Source organism: Cenococcum geophilum (assembly GCF_001692895.1).
Source record: "Cenococcum geophilum 1.58 unplaced genomic scaffold K441scaffold_11, whole genome shotgun sequence".
Taxonomy (NCBI): Eukaryota; Fungi; Ascomycota; class Dothideomycetes; order Gloniales; family Gloniaceae; genus Cenococcum; species Cenococcum geophilum.
Genome location: NW_027137569.1, coordinates 763,889 through 783,423, shown reverse-complemented (window position 1 = coordinate 783,423; position 19,535 = coordinate 763,889).

Below are 19,535 nucleotides of genomic sequence, written 5' to 3'. Positions count from 1 at the left end.
GAAGAATAGCAAACTAAGGCTGTGTATTAACTATAGATAGTTAAATAGCATTACTAGAAAGGATAGATATCCTTTACCCTTAATTAGCGAAATCTAAGATAGGATAGGTAATATATAAATCTTTATAAAGATAGATCTAAGATAAGCGTATTATTAGATTAGAATTAAGAAAGGCGACAAATAAAAGGTAGCCTTTAGGTTAAAGAAAGGACTATATAAACTATTAGTTATGCAATTTAGGCTTATAAACGCACTAGTAACGTTTTAGAAGCGTATTAATAATATACTAGGGAAATACTTAGATAAATTTGTTATAGTATACCTTAATAATATTATTATCTACTTAATAACTAAGGAAGAATACGGGGAATACGTTAAATAGGTTTTAAAGAGACTATAAGAAGAACAGATGCTAGTAGCAATTAAGAAATGCAAATTCTTTACTAGGAAGACCGATTTTGTTAGATTTATTATTAAACTAGGCCAACTTAACATAGATTTAAAAAAGATTAAGGCTATAGTAAATTAGTAAGAACTAGAGAACGTTATATAGTTAAGGTTATTTCTAGGGTTTTGCAATTACTATAGAAGGTTTATAGCGCAGTAGTTAAAAGATATTAAACTATTTACGCGGTTAATAAAGAAAGAAGAACTATAGATATAGGGAAAGGAATAGTAAGAGCTATTTAAAAAAGTTAAAGAGTTATTTACCTAGGAGCTAGTTCTTAAGATCTATTAACTAGAACTAAAGATAGTTATAAAAACGGATATATTAAACTATATACTAGGGGTATACTTTATATAGAAATATTAAAATAGATAGCACCTAGTGGTATACTATAGTTAAAAGATAACACTACTAGAGTTAAACTATAACATTTATAATAAGGAGTTATTAGGTATAATTACAGCACTAAAGGAATAGAGAGCATTCTTATAAGAGAAACTATTTATAGTTAAGACAGATTATAAAAACCTAATAGGATTTCTAATAATAAAGGAACTTAACTAAAGATAGGTTAGATGGGCGGAAATGCTTATAGAATACCATTTTAAGATCTAGTATACTAAGGGTATAGACAATACGCGAGTAGACGCTCTAAGTTAAAAAGCTAATTTATAAAGCGATAAGAAGCCATTAAGAGCTTTACTGCGAAAAGATATAGATGGACTAATTAGGTATAATTATCCAAAAATTATAGTAATTTAAGAAGAACTAGATAGAGTTTATAAGTTACTAAAAAGCTTTTAGGTATAAAGAATTCTAAAGGCATAGCTAGAAGATCTATAGATAGATATATATAAAAATTAAGAAGTAAAGTATATCCCAAGAAGCATAGCAGAATAATTTATAAAAGATTTCTATAAGGAATTAACTTAAGGACATAATAAAGCTACGGGCTTAGTATTAAGACTCTAAAAGGAGTATATTATTAATAGAATCTAGGGCTTAGTACGAAAAGTTATAAAGGAATATTTAGATTACTAAAGGAATAAACTAACGAGGTATAAGCTATATGGAGGGCTATAACCTATTAAAATACTAAAGAGACTATAGGAAGTTATATTATAGGACTTTATTATTAAGTTACTAGGGTTAAAAGACCCTATTACCGGACAAGATTATAATATAATCTTAGTAATAGTAGACAAGCTTACTAAGTGGGGATACTTTATAGCGTGTATAGAAGAAATCTTAGTGGAAGATATTACTAGGATCTATATTAAGGAAGTATTTATAAGATATAGAGCACTAAGTAAGATTATATTAGATAGAGATTTAAGATTTATAGCAGTATTCTAGGAGGTATTCTTAGCGGAATAAGGAGTTAGAGTAGTAACTTCTACTGTATATTATCCGCAGACAGACGGCTAAACGGAAAGACTAAATTAGATACTAGAACAATATCTAAAATATTATATTAATTACGCACAGAATAATTAGGTATCGCTATTACTAGTTATATAGTTTATATATAATGCAACACTATAAGAAGAAATAGGTATATTACTATTTAAGGCAAATTATAGATATAAACTAAGAATATCGTTATTATTACGACAAGTAAAGAAAATAAGTAGCACAGCTAAAGAAAGAATAAAGACGTTAATAAATCTTTATATAGACCTTATAGAATTAGTAAAGAAAGTATAAAAAAAAATAAAAAAGTATTATAATACTAGGAGATCTAAGGGACTAGATCTTAAGAAGGGAGATAAAGTATAGCTACTATACAAAACTTTTAAGAGTTGATAACTAAGTAAGAAGTTAGACTATATTAGACTAAGACCTTTTAAAATTACATAGAGGATTTTACTAGTTATATTTAAGTTAAACCTACTAGCCAAAATAAAGATCTACCCGATACTAGAGCTAGTATATAGGAATATTAAGCTACCGGTTTATAAAGCAGACATATATAGAGGATAGGAAGAAGACGAATAGTAAGTTTTAAAGATCGTTAGTTATAAGGACATTAACGATAAAATATAGTATAAGGTTAAGTAGATAGGCTATAATAAGACTACCTAGGAACTACTAAAAAATTTAAAAAACGCTATAGGAAAGGTATAGGAGTATTAAAAGAGATTAGGTTAGGTAGTATTAATAAAAAAGGATCGCTAAAAAACGAATTACTTAAGGGGGACTTAAGAAGAGCAGTTGCTGAACTACTTAGATCTATTTCCTTCTCGGTTAGAAGAGAATCCGTTTTTTTATTACTAAGTTCCTATAAACCTTATTTTATAAATTTCTACTCCTTAAAACAAACCTTTTTAAGATAGATTAACCAAGCGGACGCCGTAAGACGAGACTTAAGGGCCCTTTACTAAGCATCGGCAGCCTCTTATTTAGCATTATAAGAATAATAAAGTTCCGCTAGAGTAATAAACAGTTTATTATCTAGCTGCGTAGCTGTCACAGTGCTGCAATGAAGTAGACTGAATAACTACGTTGTGGTATGAAGAGGGGAAGAAGGTAGAAAGGGGGTATTGTATATAAATAGTAGGGCTAACCGCCAAGTCGCTAGTGGTGAGCCAGCCAATAATAGGAAATAGTACGAGATAGTATAAAACAGTATGCGTTAGGTCAGTGCTGTAACAGTACTCCTTTCCCCTAAATAGTTTAGTCCCTAAACTAAATAGATAACTTAAAAATAGGCAGTGTACGGGGTTACCTATTTTTTACCGCAAAGATATTAGTTCTGCTTACCGCCCTTAACCAAGCTAATAGTAATTTTCTATGCCGGGCATAGAAAATCCTAATTAGTTAGTTTAGTAAGTAAGGTTAGTAAAACTCTACACCACCACCTGAATTAATCCGTGTGGCGTTTCTTGGCGAGAATCTGGCTAATTAGACAACTTTAACCGCTAGTCAAAGTTCCATAATATCTTAACCACCATAAATTTTAATGCGGTGGTCGGCCGCGACCTTAGCGTGACTTTTCCTTATCTTATGCCCAGTCTGGGGGTCCTAGCTTCTTAGGGTGTTGCTTATAGAAGCGCTATATAGCTTATTTGCAACCATTTAGGTCTTCCTCTAGCTGCCAGGTTATATCCTTGTAATATTTCCATTTAATCTTATAAGTTAGGCCTTAGGGGTCTTCGTTATATATATTAAGGATTTTCTTAAACTCCCATTTATCTTCTATATTGCTATCATCGTCTCTCTCTACTACTTGTCCTTATACATTACGGCGCTCTATAGTATTAATATTTGCTTAGCTAGGGATCTCTTTAGCAGCCTAGAGGCGGACCTTAGATATATAAAAGGATTTATTTACTCGGATATAGTCCAGGAGGTCTACTATAACTACCCCTTAGTATACTGTAAGTACGGGGTACGGGCCGTCCTATTTGTCATCCCATTTCTTCTTAAGTCTATTTATCTTTATATTTTCTAAGCTAACTATAACTATATCGCCTTCGTAGAATAACGCGCTCTTGTCCCTATAGGTATTAGCATTATTTTTATAGCGTTACTATAAAATCCAGGCTAGGGCCTTAAGCTATATTAATATCCGCTTAAAGCGGTTAGCTACAGAGTCTGCGCGGAAGAACTCCTTCTTTACTTATACTAATAGTGTTAGTAGGCGGGAGCTAGCAGGCTTAATTCCGAGGTGAGGGTTAAAGCTATAGTTTGCAAAAAACGGGGAGATACCTATACTCTTATTAACTTGGTTATTTATAGCAAACTTAATAAGCGGTAGGTAGTTAACTTAGTTGTCCTATATAAAGCTAACAAAAGCATAGAGGTATTTATTTACGGCAGCGTTAATAATTTTAGTTTAGCCGTCCGTTTCTAGGTGCTAGGCTAAGCTTAGTTATAAGGTTGTCTTAAGGCGTTTACTTAATTGTCGCTAAAAGTCGCTAATAAATTATATACCACGATCGGAGATAATTGTGCTTAGTGCACCATAGAGCTTATATACATTATTAACAAAGCTATTAACTAGTTCCTCTATTAAGAGTCCTATTACTAAAACAAGGTATTACATTTTAGTTAGGCGGTCTATAATAACAAGGATATATTTATATGCCTTACCGTAGCATTAGCATACCGGCAGCGTTATAATATAGTTAATTAAGATATCGGTCTATAGGCGGGCGGGTAATTTTAATAGCTTTAGGAAACCAGGTGGGGTAGAATAGGGGGTCTTAGTGCGAAAGTATAGGGCACAGTCTTTAATAAAGGTAGCCGTAAACTAGGAGATTCCTAGCCACTAGTATATTCGGTTTAAGAGGTTAAGAGTCTTAACCCGGCCGGGGTAATTAGCGGGGCCGCTGCTATAAGAGCGATAGGTAACTTCTAGGCGGAGGTCTAGGGCGTTAGGGATAAAAAGACGTTGGCAGAAGTAGATCTGTCTATTAACAATACTATATTCTAACTTATCGCAATAGAGTAATTTCCTAATCTTCTTTAGCTAATGGCAAGCTTTTTAATTATATAGGGCTGCCACTATATCTCTTACGAGTTTGTTCTCCTAGTATCCTAGCCAGATTAACTTATTTAGTAACTTTTTAGCTATTTTAGGGTCTAGAGCGGCTATAAACTCCGCGTTATTAGAGTTACGGGACTTATATAGTAATTCTTTTAAGATTATAGGGTTAACTTTCTAGGGCGGTATAATAACTTAGGCTTAGTAGTAGAGGCGTTTATTATTAGTATCCTTAGGCCTTATTCCTAGTAGCTAGCTTAGGGTATTAGGGAGCGTAGCTTTACTACTAGGTCTATATATAATTATAAAGTTAAACTATAAAAGGAACTCTACCTACTAGACTTAGCACTAGTTTAGCTACTTAGTAGTTATAAACGTCTATAGGTTCTTATAGTTAGTAATAATTTTAAACGGCTTTTTAGTCCCTTATAGTTTAGGACGCCATTTCTCTAAAGCCTTAACAATAGCTAAGAGTTCTTTATCATAGATCTCGTAGTTATACTCTGGCGTAGAGTGCTTTACGAAGAAGAATACAACCAGTCTTAATTTTCTGTTATTATTATACTAGGAAAGGACTCCACCAAAAGCCTAATTTAATACGTCCGTCTCTACCACTATTTTCTTTATATAGTTATAGTATACTAGTACTAGTGCTAAAGTAAAGGCTCCCTTAAGGGCCTTAAACGATTTGGCTTGTTCTAGTCCCTATAGCCATCCAATATCCTTCTTTAGGAGTTTTATCATAGGTGTAGCAATGGCAAAGTAGCCTTAGATAAATTGTTAGTAGAAGTTTGCGAAGCCGAGAAATTATTATAGTTCTTTAATTAATGTCGGGTCCTTCTATTCCTATAAGGCCTATACCTTCTTAGGGTCCATAGTTATGCTATTAGTTAAGATAATTAAGCTAAGGTATTTTGTTTTAGTAGAGTAGAACTCAGACTTATTAATATTAATCTAAAGTCTAGCATTACTAAGTCTTTAAATAACTTTATTTATATACTTAGTATACTTAGCGCATGTTTTAAAGAAGACAAAGACGTTATTAAGGTAGGCAGTATAGTAGTTATTAAGGGCGTTGTATAGAATATAGTTAATATAGTTTTAAAATATAGCGGGTGCGTTATAGAGGCTAAATAGTGTAACTAGTATCTTATAGAGTCCGAACCGGGTAATAAATGCTATAAGCTACTTATAGCCCTCCGCAATCCAGATCCGGTTAAACGCAGCAATTATATTAAGTTTAGTAAAGTACTTAGCACTATAAAGTGCGTTAAGTGTCTTACAGATTAGTAGCAGTGGGTATTAATTCTTAATAATAACTATATTTAGGCCTCGGTAGTTATAGCAGATTTATACACTACCGCTAGGCTTAGCAGCGAGGAGGAGTAATATAGTAGCTAGTAAGGTCAATTTACGGATAAAACCCTTATCTAGCATCTTATTAATCCACTTCTTTATATACCTAAGTTTAGCAGGTAAGAGTGGTCTATTTTTATAGTACGGGGCCTAGTTTCTAGGGGTAATCTCGATTTTATAGTCCTATAGTTAGTAAGGGGGTAGCTTATCTATATTCTTAGGGAGGAAGTGCTTAATATATTAACTAAACTCCTTTAGTAGGCGTTATAGAGTATCTTTACGGGTCAATCCTAGTTTACCTTTTAGGAATTTTTTAATATCGGTGTCGACTATCTTCCGACGTAAAAGCTCAGGTTTAGTTTTTAGATTTATCTTAAGGAAGTCGTAGAAATAGGGGGGAAGCACTTTACAGGCTTCCTTTATCATATAGTCGCCTTCCACCAGCCGGCGGAAAGACCTTTCTAATAGGTTCGGTACTTCTATTAGGCCTATAGGCAGCTCTTTAAGCAGCTGTTAATACTTATCTTATTTAACTAGTTCTACCAGCTCCGCCATATAGATCCTTATTACCTTTATATCTTTTTATTTATAGAACTAGGTAAAATTAATAGCACAAGTGCATTTAATATCATCCAGGTTAGGGCGTGTCTAGTTCTCCGGTACTACAACTAGGCTAACACAGCTTAGTCGGCCTAGGGGGGCGGAAACAAGGCAGCGGCCCTATACGGTACGCGCGGGGGACGGGTATAAGGTTAGGCGTTGCGGTAGCGCAGTTTCTATTATCTAGGTCTTAGTAGTTCTATAGCTAGTCCTTACTATAACGCGAGCTATAGTGTATATATATAGCATATAGCTTAGTTCTAGGTATCGGGCTAGGCAGCTAGGGTTTAAATAGTGCCTAGGTTAGGGTTAGATTCTTAGTAGTAACAGCATAAAGCAGACCTTCTTCCTTAGTCTTAGTAGGGCTAGCTAGCCTGTCATTTTAGTCTTAAGTGCTAGGGTAGTCTAGTCTTCTACTATCTCATTTCTTTACAGCTATACGGGCTCCCCTTTATTAGAAATGTCTTCTACTATTAGGGCTTTATATATAGTCCTAGGCACTAGGCTTAATAGTGCTAAGTATCCATATAGGGCGTCCCTACTAACGTCGGTTATTCCCTACGGGAGGTAGTGCCTAAAGTAGTAGTCTAAGTTAAAGCGGATCTTAAGTTTCCTAAAGCTGGGACAGGGCTTATGCTTCTAAAGCTAGGGCATACCTAGAATAATTAGGGTAGTAGGCGAGAGTTTAGTAACAAAAAAGAGCATGGCTTTAGTATAGAGGCCGATTAATATTTGGGCAGTAAAGTAGTCCGTAATAAGCGAAGTTAGAATATTATCTACAAGGCGCAGTAGCCTAGGTACTAGTAGCTTCTTAGTTATAACGTTATAATTTCTTATAATAGACTCTACGTTAGTAAATGCCATTATAGTACTACCGGAGTCTACTAGGCTTACTATATTAATATAAACTTAGGGGTATAGGTTACGTAATAAGGAGAGTTGGGTTTAAATAAGGATTAATTTCTTATTATTATTTATTAATCTAAGATTAAGTAGCAGTTTACTAATAGAAAGGACTAATTAATCTAGTAATAGGGACCTAATCTTCTCGTCTTCCTCCTTATATAGTTTAGACCCTTAAACGCAACTTAGTCTAAGGGTTTGCCTTTTAACGACTAGGGTATAGGGCTATCTTAGCAGGGCGGTCTAGTGTCCGTCTAGCTGGCGGTATTAGTCTTAGTTTTGGTCGGGGTATAGAAGGACAATACCTCGCCAACAATATAGCTATGTTTATACTCGCTAGCACGAAGTCGCTAATACTAGGCGTTGTTAACGGGTTAGGCTCTTATATAGGGCATAGTTTAGAGTAACTAAGCCATAGGGTTAAAGGGGGGGGGGTTGTCTGCCGCGGCTATAATAGGCTCCGCGGTTACCGCGTTTATAATAGACTCTATAGTCGCCGCGTCCGCGGTTATTAGTTTATATTATTTAATAGGGTAGCATTAGAACTAGGTTTACTATCTTAGTAGGGTTATAGGCATCCTTTTAGTGGCCGGGCAGGCCATAGGTAAGGCATAGTCTATTATTAACGCGGCGCTTACGCTCCGTGTCTAAGATTCTATTAAGGTCTATAGGTTCTCTAGTTACTGCTAGGGTCAGGGTTAATATAGGGGTAGAGGCTTAGGCAGGTAGGCAGTAGTTAGTGTTCTTCTTAAGGTTAGCTTAATATATATAGTTCGCAAGGTTCTTAACAAACACATCTATCTGCTTGCTCCAACCTATATAGTCGCTATTATTAATTTTATAGGTAAGTCTAAGTACTAGCTCTTCTATCTTTGGAGAGATAAACTTTTAGAGTAGGTCTACCTTTTATTCGTCTGTCTTTTTAGCGCGGACTATTAGCTTATTAAGCTCTCCCTTCTAGGACCAGTAATTACGCTCGCCCTAGGGGAAATGGTTAAGCTTATTCTTTATAATTTAGGTTATATTAAGGACCTCGTAGTGGGTAGTAAGGTCTTTAAGTATATCTTCCTTAATAGGCCATTTCCACGCAGATGTGTTATTTAGGTTCTTATATATTAGCTCTAAGCCCTACTTAATAAACTTATAGGCCTTATCCTCTAGTATGTCCGAGATATAAAGGATCTAGGACTAAACTATATTAAAGTAGTCCTAGTCCCGGTCGAAGACTCCCTTAATCTTAATATACTAGGTCTTAAAATTAGCTTATTATTCTAGTGGGGTGCCTTTTCCGCTAAATATTAGCGGGTCTTTAGATCTCCGTTTTTTCTGCTAGGTTACTACCGTTGTTATAGGGGTTAATTATTTTAGAACGGTAATAGTTTTTACCTAGGAGTTAATAGTTCCTATCTAGGAAGCAATAAGGGCACTAAGGTTTTTATTGGCTTTTTTATTAGCGGTGTTTATATTATATATATACTATAGTTCTACTTTAATATTATTAAGGAACTTGTTAGTATAGTTAATAAGAGTAAGGTAAGCTTTACTAGGCTCAAAGGTCTTAGGGTATAGTAGCGAGCGGTAGATTATCCACGCGATATTGAGGTATATCTCTGTAAAGAGGTCTACAAAAACGTCATAGGGGTTTTAGGTTTTGGCCATTTCGGCGTCGTTGGTGTCGCCCATCTAGGCGCTAGGTAAAAACTAACCTTTATAAACCACTACAAGACCTCTTCCACCTACTATGTACTACATTATACTATATAGTATAGCAGACCTAAGGAAGCAAGTTAATAAAGGCTAGGAAAAGTAAAGGTAGGGAGCTAACCTTATGTCTATACCTAACGTTAACAACTATATTAAATTTAAAGTTCTTAAATATGAATATTTTAAGCTTATAAATGTCGACCTATAGGAGCAATACTAGGAAGACTTCGCGGACTTTACGGAAGCTATCTTTAAAGTATACAACCCTACTACTATCCGTAACCTATGGACCCTCTTACATAACCAAGGTGTATAGGTTAAAAGGAATAAATAAGTTACTATTGTATAGTCCTTATACAACACAATATATAAGAAGGACCAAACGGAATAGACTAAAGAGGAAATCCTAGACCAGTTTCAAAAAACTAAGGAACTCTTTACTTCTTCTAAACTTAATATAATCGCTAGCCTTATACCTAACCCACTTAACTAAATTTATCCTATAAACCCAAGCAGTTTTAGAATTAATCTTACTGGCTAAAGTATATCTAGTACTTAAGTTACGGACCGTAATACCCCTATAACCTAAATTACGGACCGCAATACCCCTATAAACCAAAATACGGACCAAATTACCCCTATTGTTTAAGTCACAGATCCGCAAGCTATATATCCGCAAACTATATATCCGCAAGCCACATATCCGCAAGCCACAGATCCGCAAGTTACAGATCCGTAACCCACCTAAGTAAAAACCTATAGCAAGGAGCTAGCTGACCTAGCTAAGCTTTACACTAACGAATCTAAGTATAGCGGTAAAAATAATAACTTTGACTTTAAACTAACTATCTTTATAGACCTTTGCTAGAAGGCTAACATTCCTAAACAAGAGTTTAGCCAAGCCTACTCTACCATACTACGCGGCCTAGCACTTAACTACTACTACACCAACCTTAAAAGCAACCCCCTTGGTGTTCCCTTTAATAAGCTATATAAAGCCACCCACAACTACTTTAAAGGACCAGAATATAAGCGTGATATCCTTACCCAATAAAATACAACCAAGATACTCCGATGTACGTCTACCTGGCTCGTAGCCAGGCCCGAAACTGGCCTTATTCAGCCAGCCGACGTGGACGACCTAGACGTACAACAGGACACCCTTGGGCTTGCACTAGCTCTGAGATCGTAAAGGCGGCGAGGGCGTAGGGAACCTCTTTTTATAAGAACTTGTTAAGGTTAACGCGTCGCAGATACCTCGTACGAAACTTGTTAAGGCCCCCAAGGCCACCGCGAAGAACTTGTTAAGGCCCTACCTAGAGAACTCGTTAAGGCCCCTCTACGAGAGCCTATTCGGTACATCCAGGAGACCCAGAAGAGGGTCTTAATAGGCGTGGTGCGCGCGACCTGGACGAGACAGTGACGCGACAGTGACGCGACAGCGACGCGACAGCGACGCGACGGCGACGCGACGGCGACCAGACGGCGACCAGACGGCTCAACGAGGTGGAAACACGGGCAAAGCTCTAGGTAGCGGAAACACAGGCCAGCTTCGACGGCCCCATGGCGTTCGACCAGGTGACTCACAGGAGGGTCTTAATAGGCGTGGTGCACGCAACCTGACGCAATATGCAGATGTATATATATATAGGGGAGGCTGTAGGGGGAAACACAGGCCAGTCGGACGAGGTCTTAACAGTTAGAGACACAGGCCAGCTCATAAAAAGGGGGGACACAAGCTTGGTTAGTAGGAGAGGGGGGAGCAGGTTGCCTGGCACGGGACCTGGTCTATAGCCCCCTCCTATAAGACACGGTCGGCCTATTATAAGGAGACTCTTACAGGTAACGCGAAACGGGAATTAAAACCTCCCGCGGGGCGTAGTGCGTAGTAGCTACTGCTGGCTCTAGGGACCTTACCCCTTAGCTAGGCTCTAACCCCTAGTGCACCTAGTAGGCAGGCAGGATCACGTCCTGGCCGGAGAGACTATTATATGGCTCAAGAGAACGGATACGCGTGTCGGTATATTAACAGACGGAACCGTTTAATCGCTAGGACGGTATGCCGGTAAGACGTGCTTATAGAGCAAACAGGAGTTACTCAGGCGGAAAGGTTTTGGCTAGGCCTTAACCGTAGAAGGTGCACCTAAGGCTTTCTATATTGCAGGATGCAGCTACAACGCCCTTATAGGATTACGCCAGTAGGCATGTAAGACGGAAGTTGCGACCCCTGCAAATGGCAGCTTATGCCCGTGCCGGCAGAAACAATAAAGAAGGCGTAAAACTAGAGGCTATGGAAGGCTCCCAAGCCGTACAAAAGCATACCAACTCTAGGAGGAAACTCTTATATAGACCGCTGGGGGGCAGACTGGTACTTGGGCTAATCCCGTTATAAGATATCCAAAAGAACTGGTGAGAATCCCCGTGTTAGGTGGTAGCAAAGCCAACTACTTATAGAAAGCCCCCCTAGGCCTAAGGGCCTAGAGGTCTAGGACTGTTACTAGAAAACTGGGGTAGAGGCCTAGATAAGTAGGCATGTAGAACTCTACTATATAACTACCTGCCTAATTACAGGCCAAAAGGACCAACCTCTAGATACCTTCTCTATACGAAATAAAGTCAATCAACTATTTACATCAAAACTACAAGTAGAAAAACCCGTTTTAGCATCTATAGCTAGAACTAAAGGAAAATAAAATATTCTCCTTACGACTACGGAAGAGTATAATGCAGATTTCTTAGTCAAATATAAGGAAATCTGGCATAACTGCTTTACCTTTCAAAGAGAACAAAAACTAGAACCATGGGTTCAAATTATAGCCCATAGGGTTCCTACACTACCTTTCTTAGGAGAAGGAGGCTCTAAGCTTCTAAAAGAAGAAATTGAGACTTTTAATCCTATAAGGATACAAGGACTACCTAGATAGATCTCATTTAGTGTAAAAAGACACGATCCACAGACCAGATTTGGCTCTATAGTTTTTACTATAGAGAACGAAGAAAAAAGACAAGAAATCCTTAAGCAAAAAGAGATATCAATTGCAGGTACAGCTACTAAGGTAGTAAAATACCTCGAAGTCTCTCCTACTACGTAGTGTAATAGCTGCCAAAAATTTGGCCATACAGGAGACAGATGCTCTACTAGGGCCTGTAGATATTGTGCGGCTGCACATCTATCTAAAGACCACTGCTGTCCTACCTGCTTAATAAGCGGCAGGCCTTGCAAGCATACCACTCCTCTTTGCATTAATTGTAAAGAAAAACACTTTACTAATAGCAGAGACTGCGAGAATCTTAGAGCAGCTAAACTAGTACATAGTACTAGTGTAGAAGATTCTATAGAAGAATAAAATTAATAGGAGTCTAGAAGGAGGTAACTCCTACTAGGCTTTTAGGTTAAAAGATAGTAGAGAGCAAAAGGACAGAAATAAATTGCAAAAGGACAGGGACAGGGGTTAGGATTTCTTACAGTTTTTCTTACCATTTTCTCATTCCCTAGTAGTTGTAGTATCTTAGTATTTTTACTAGGAAACTATAAACTCCTAATTTAGGGGTTTATAAACTACTAGGACATAGCTACTAGTATATATTAAGCTGCCTAGAAAGGATTTATGTATATAGAACTATAGCGCCATAGCCCAGAGGCTGCATGCGCAGTATTGTACGTAGTATAATACAACGGATATAAAAAAAAAAAAAAAAAAAAACAACTAAGCTACGGACCGTAATTAATAAGAACACTGAAAAATCGACTATAGAGTGCCTATAAATTCTTATTAAAGACCTCCGGCACCTATAACACGGCCTTAACGCTAAGCTTTAAACAGACAACTTTCTATATAATAAACTTATTACGGCCTACTAGGAAGTAGAGCCCTATAAGTACGCCTACTACAAGCCTACAGATACCTTAGCTGGCCTTATTAATAATTTACGCTCCTCTATTATAATGTACGAAGTCTTAAACCCAACAGGTAGCACTTAAGCCTTTATTACGGATATTTAATATCTATAAATAGACTCAGACGTCTACTTTATGGACCGCCGCTACTGCTAGTAGCACCTATACTAACTAAGTCCTACCTGTAACCCCTATAGCAACCCCCGTATAAAAACATACCCCCGTAAATAAACTAGCCAGAAGTGCTTTATATACGGTAAGGAAGGATATTAGTCTATAAGGCATACCTAGGAAGAACGTAATAAGTCCAGGAAGAGACTTAATAGCTGTATTAACCAGTTTATTTTGGAATATAAAGGAGAGGAAGTAGAAGAGCCCCCTAATAAGTTAATAGAAGCCCTTATAATTAACTTTAACTTAGACGCTTAGGAATAAGAGACCTTAGAGACATTCCTAACCACTTTTAGACCTTTTACGGATAGCTAAGCCTTTAATATTACGACCGTATTAGCCGACCGTTCCTTCCTACACTTAGTTACGCCTAAAAACCATTCCATAAGTACCCCCGTTATGGACGTTATAGATTATAAGTAGGACCTATTTACATATATCACTACAGAACGCTATACCCCCAAGGAATTCTATAGTGTTATAATTAACATAAGTGCCTCTAAGAAGTCTACCGTAGGCTATAGACAATACCTTGCATATAGGACCACCACAAATAACAATACGGATATTAATATTACGTAAACTGGGGCCGTAAACGTCTAATTTAGCATCAGCTTAACCGCATTAATTAGATTAGTTAAAGTTAAGACTCTAATTAGCCTAGTTAACTTCTATATAGTAAAAGCGGACACCCCCTTCCTACTCTGTCTTATAGACATGGATAGGTTATAGGTTTACTACAATAATGTTACGGACACCTTAATAGGCCCTATAACTGCCCTAAGAAGTAAGCATATTACCCTACTAATTACACGACAATTTAGATACCCGTTCCTTATATAGGAAGAGACTTTACAGACCTATATTTAGGAATCTTTTAACTATAACCTATACTACCTTACCAGTACTAAGATCTACCGCCTATACCGCCGTTTTAGCTACCTATTAGCCGAAAAGCTGTATAGAGTCCTTAAACGCTTTGGATATGACAACGTTAATAGGAAGGCAGTTAACCACCTAACTAAATACTACTCCTTCTGCTAGAAATACGGACGTTTCCTAGGCCGATTTAAGTTCACCCTTTATAAAGACCTTAATTTTAACCACTTAGTATACGTAGACATTATATACATTAACGGCAGCCTAGTATTATATATAATTGACAAGGTAACCCACTATTAAGCCGCCCGTTAGTTGCAAAATATATCTATAAAATATACTTAGGACATTTTACGGACCTACTAGATTAATATATATCTTAGACCTCCTAAGTATATTACCTATAATACTAGTAGGAACTTTATTAGCAAGGAATTCTAATAGTATACTATAGCCATAGCTATTTTAACAAAAGCCGTTCTAGTTAAGGCGTACTAGTCTATTAGGCTTATTAAGCGAGCTTACCTAGCTCTATAGAGAGCTTACTAGATTATTACGGACGAGTGTAAGGACATCTAAAAGAAACTGGCTTTATAGATAGCCGTAAAAGCTATTAATAATACCGCTAGCCCTAATAGACTGGTACCTACCTTTTTAGTTTACGGAGCCTATCTAAGGATAAGCAAACTAGATCCTCCTACCCCGTCCGTTATAGACCGAGCAGCTATAATACAGAAGGCAATAGCCGAAATAGTTAAATTACGGGCTAAATAAACTATTAATAACGCCCTATACTATCGTAACGGACCTAATACAACCTTAGTATATAACCTCCTGCTTAACTCTAAAGTCCTTATATAGCGTAAAAGCAGCTGCTAAAATAAACCCTATTATCTACTAGCTATAGAAAACAAGACGTGCTGTGTATAGCTTCCTAGCGGGCTAACTAGCTTTAGAAGCACGTCTGTAAAACCCTACTTTCGGCCCAAAAACACCTATAACGTTAAGCTAGACGAACTAGAAGTAATTACTAAACCAGATAAACCAGAAGCGACTACTAAATTAAATAAACTAGAAGCACCCTTACCTACCCTAGAAGTCCCCTAGAAACCCACTAAACCTACTAAACCTACTATAAAGCGTGGNNNAGGACGCCCCTAAAAGCACNCTATAACNAAGAANNCNATAATANAGAATTACCTAACCTCCGCAGGAATACCCGTAAGGCAATCTCCGCCTATAGATATATTAGTTCTAGTATAGGAAACCCCATTTACGGACTTATAACGTAAAGAGATTAACGGACTACTTAAAAAGGGTGTCTTTACGGTTATAATAGAGAGAGACGTTCCACAAGGCGTCCGTATATTCAACTTATGCTTTATTAACAAAATTAAGCACCCTAGTACTAACAAAGCTTTTAAAAAATTAAGGCTTATTATATAAGCCTATAATAACCGAGGAAAGGACCTAGTCCTTACGCAATTGCCCACGATTTAACGAGTCAGTCAATAGATTATACTTGCACTTACGCCTGGACTACAGCAAAGCAAACCCGTAGTACTTTACCTACGGGATATCTCGTAAGCCTATGTGCAGTCTAATACCTACTTAAGTAGGGATATCTTTATACGGCCACCCCCTAAGCTTAACCTATAACTAGAAACAATCCTATAGGTTATAAAACCCCTTTACAGAGTACTAGAAGCCGGAAACTATTGGTTTAAGATATACCACCAATATTACGTTAGTAAGCTTAAAATAAAACAGTTAACCTATAACCTCTACCTCCTATACAGCCCATTAAACGGCCTTGGTATTGTTAGACTCTAAATAGATAATACCCTATTCCTAGCAGACCAAACCTTTACGGACGCTGAAGAAACTAAACTATAAAAGGCCAAGTTCTTAGCAAAGCTGTAAGAGCAGTTAACTGAGCAGAATCTAATTAAGTTTAATAAAGGCCTAATTACACAAAAAGGTAACCTAATTAAGCTGACTTAGGAACGCCAAGCTTAAAACCTAAAGCCTATTACAGTAAAGCCTACGGACCTCACTAGTTCCCGCGAAGAGACCTATAAAACCGTAAATACGAAGGACCAATACGCTGTATAGCGTGCAAGAGGCGCCTATATTGCCATAGTCTGTCAACCTAAATCTACCTACAATTTATCTTTTGCGGCCCAGGCAATAGACCTATAAGAGGAAAATGTTAAACAGCTTAACAAGCGCATTTAGTAGCAAATTAACAATACAGTAAGGGGACTTACTTTTATACCACTAGACCTAAATTCCCTTAGCTTACTAGCATTTACGGACGCCTCCTTTACTAATAATAAAGACCTATTATTACAAATCGGCTTTATAATTGTACTTACGGACCGTAATTAGGACGTAAATATACTGCATTAGTCTTTAATTAAGTATAAATAAGTAACCCGCAGTATACTAGCTTCTAAACTATATACACTAGCTTATAGATTTAATATAGCAGCCGCAATTAAATTAACGGTCTAGAAGATTCTATAACTAGAGTAGTTACCCCTAGTTTTATGCACTAATTTAAAGTCCCTTTATAACTGCCTAGTTAAACTAGGTACAATATAGAAGAAGAGGCTTATAGTCGACCTAATATGCTTACGTTAGGCCTATAAATGACATGAGATTATAGAGGTTAAATGGATCAGCAGCGGAGACAACCTAGCAGACGCTATAACTAAGGCAAAGCCGTATCAAGCTCTAAAAACCCTAATTAACATAAATAAGCTCAATCTAAAGGTTATAAAATAGGTGGAACATAACTAACGGAGCACTTACGGTTCATTTACGGCCCGTTAGAAGGCTGTATAGTTTACTTTACGGACCATAAGTAGGACTTACGGCCAGCTTAAAGCACCGTCTAGAAGGCAGCCTAGAAGACACCTTAGGAGGGATTTCCTATATATTTCTTTTATATTTTACGGTTCTATTAAAACAATTACGGAGGCCGTATACAGGTAGTTTCATTTTTCAAGTACCGCCAGTATATAATTACAGCCTGTTATACCAACCGCGTGCTTATGCGTTCGGTACACTAACTACACGTTTACGCGTTCGGTGCACCAACCACCCGCTTACGCGTCTGGTGCACCCCTAAAGCACTTACTAATTAGGGGGAGGTCTTATCAGTATATAGACCACGTAGTCTGCTTTAATATAAGAAACAGTCACTATCATCCAAAAGAGCATACGATACTATATGTATTTCGTGCCCCTAGATCTAACTTACTTATACTATTAAGTTAGTACGAACAAGGTATAATAAGTAAAGATATTAACCAAATTAATTAAACGGATATTATACCTCTAGTAAATAACTTAGAGATATTAGAAATCTTTAAGGACGAAAATAAAGAGGAGGGAGATAGTGTTACAGACGCTTTAAGTATAATATTATAACTACTTAGAAAAGAGTCGAAAGAAGCTAGTTAGTTAATTTAGGTATAGTCTAGAATAGAGCCAATAAAGCTATATAACGAGGAATGGTAACTAAGGTTATATAATATAATCTATATAATCTATATAATCTATAGGATTTATAATAGAGTAGATAGAGTATACATACCTTACGTACTAAGGGGATTTCTTAGAAGTACGGTTATGTATTTAAAGGACTATAGTCTCTACCCAAATAGTTCTCTCCTTTATAGTGAATCTTAGAATATAATTAGAGTTAATCTATTAGGCAACCACTCCACCAGTTATTATTACGTTGTTGACTTCTTGTTTACCTATATACCTAGCCTATTAATAAGTCTACCGTAGTTCCTGCTATAAGGCTTCGTTACACCTTAGGGTAAAAAAGGGACGCTAGGCGGATAATACAGCAACTATATATAAGATAGTAAAATAAACGGAACGCCTTATATTAAGACTTAAGATTATCTAAATCTAATGGCTTTAATAGGAAAATATAAACTAAGTATATAATAAGAATAATAAAAGAATATAAGGGTTACCAGAGACTTGTTAGGGAAACGCTAGTTAAACGTATAGCTCCTTTATTGTTAGTATATATATACTAGGAATATAAAAACTCCTTATTTAAAAAGGTATTATTATAAATGGCCTTATATATAACGTAAGGCTCTATAACTATAGACTTCGCCTAGAATACTATTATTACTGTGTATAATAGGGGCATACTTAATCTATATACGCAATATAGGTATGCTGCGGCCACTATATAGGCCCCTATAATATAAGATACTGCTTAAATTAAGACTAAATAAAATGCGTAAACTGCCACTAAAGCATATATAAGGCGTAGGAGAGAGAAGATTGTATTAAATATAGGAGATAGAAGGTTAGGGCTTAGCAGCTACGGGAATAACTATATACTAGGTTATATAAATAAAAATAACAGGTAATAAGCTAGGGGGGCATAGGTACCTTTCTAGCATTTCCTACCTTTAATACTAAGGGGCTAGGCTAGCTATCCTAAGCCTTAACGGGCTAGAAGCGACGCCACGCGATATTACTAGACTATATAGGAATATAAGGGTTATAAGGGATATAAAAGAGAGGACGCCCTATAGGAAGACCCTTATAGACAGCTATAGTAAGCTTAAGACCGGGATAATTAAGAATTAGACTTAATGTGGTAAATATAACATTTATAGCCGACTCTTAAAGGGTATATAGCTAATTAGTAAGAACAGGGGAAGAACTAAAGATAATAATAAATTTAGATATAAAAGTGCTAGTAAGAATATAAAATATAGGTATAGAAAGCTCTATATAAAATAAGTAGTAACTAAGGTGCAGATATAAGAGATAGAAGTCTTAAATATTCTAGAGAAAATAGAAATAAAAGAAGTAAGGAATAATAAAAAGGCGAAGGATCCTCGCTAGGGGTCTGCCACCTATCTATTATATAGTATAACTATAGTAATACAAACTACTATCTTACAAGGCCCTTACTAGACAGTCTAGACCTAAAGAAATACTATATCCTTACTATATAAGAGCCGTACTATAATACCTATATATAATTAATATACTGCCTCTAAGAATTCCAGCTCCTATATAAACTAAAAGTAGCCATA